The 1,121-nt window shown below is 34.3% G+C and overlaps 1 long non-coding RNA gene across 1 annotated transcript; it reads right to left on the bottom strand.

The window, feature by feature from the left end:
- Nucleotides 1–331: 331 nt before the first annotated feature.
- LOC117115958 lies at nucleotides 332–878 on the bottom strand. Its single transcript, XR_004446661.1, has 2 exons — nucleotides 624–878; nucleotides 332–401 (listed from the first exon to the last, which is right to left on the bottom strand). It is a non-coding gene; the product is annotated as an uncharacterized LOC117115958 (long non-coding RNA).
- Between the last annotated feature and the right edge of the window lie 243 nt (nucleotides 879–1,121).

Here is a 1,121-nt window from a genome sequence, read left to right as displayed (position 1 = left end):
AATGCTGACACAAAACAAATGATGATAAAAATGGTAACACAATTTTCTGTATCTGTAGCCTATACCAACCTACCAGTGGTTCCAAATCAACAGGTTGTCATGTATTAGCCTAGAAATGACCTTGTAATTACCTACCAGTAGCCTTCTACCAACCAATCATTGGTAGCGTACCAAACTGGCAGTGATAGTGTACTATCCTACCAATGTTGTATCAATCTACCAGTGTTCTTGTACCAGCCTACCAATAGTTATTTTATCCAAAAGTTGTCATATACCAACCTAGATCCATGATTCTTCTCAAAATATGCAGCTTCAATCCAGATTTTTTTGCGACTTGGGAACACGGTGAGTGCATATGCATAAATGGCACGAGAACATTCAAAGGCATTCATTGCTGCACACTAAAGAATAAACAAGCAAAGCGCAAGTAAATTGACAGCATTCAAAGTAGTTAATACAGTACAGAAGGTTAACTGCAGTTGAAAAACTAACTGTATATAATATTCTGGAAGACTTAAATATTGATAAAAAGATAGTCAGCTTTAAACTGCATGTTAATTGAAAATGTTCAAAATTCACCTGATTAAGAGTGATAACTATTGAATAATTGAATTTCTACTAACACTTTCAGCATCATCCATCCAAGTGGCTTCCCTATCCTCATCTTCAATGCCAATACCAATCACAGTGCGTCTATAATAGAGCAAGAAAACAATTCAAATTTGCGGCGAAATTGTAGATAAGTAGATGCTTGGCTTTCAATTGAATGTCTTGGGTTCAAATCTTGTTAAAACAAAATGTAACTTGACAGCTACTACAGAATCATTGAGACACCCTCTTCCCCTCTTCACATTCGTAAACCCACAGGATCAAACCCCATCCCCATTTAAAGACTCCTAGATATACCACTGGTTTCATCCACCATTTACTACTCTAGATTGAATTCAATTTTGAATTAGGCAAGAATATTTATACTGTCTGGCCAAATAAATTTTTTAATTTGTAGTCTCATATTGTCATTGTTTTATATTATTTCTGCAATTCAGCTTTAGCTACAATAAAATCATTTTAATGGATATATATGTTCCTTATTAAACACTTTATATGTACCTTTGATGATT

Source organism: Anneissia japonica, unplaced genomic scaffold (assembly GCF_011630105.1).
Source record: "Anneissia japonica isolate Jap-2015-1 unplaced genomic scaffold, ASM1163010v1 scaffold53267_len1538_cov145, whole genome shotgun sequence".
Classification (NCBI taxonomy): Eukaryota; Metazoa; Echinodermata; class Crinoidea; order Comatulida; family Comatulidae; genus Anneissia; species Anneissia japonica.
The sequence above is the reverse complement of the archived record's forward strand: the minus strand, read 5'-3'. Positions and strand labels throughout refer to the sequence as shown.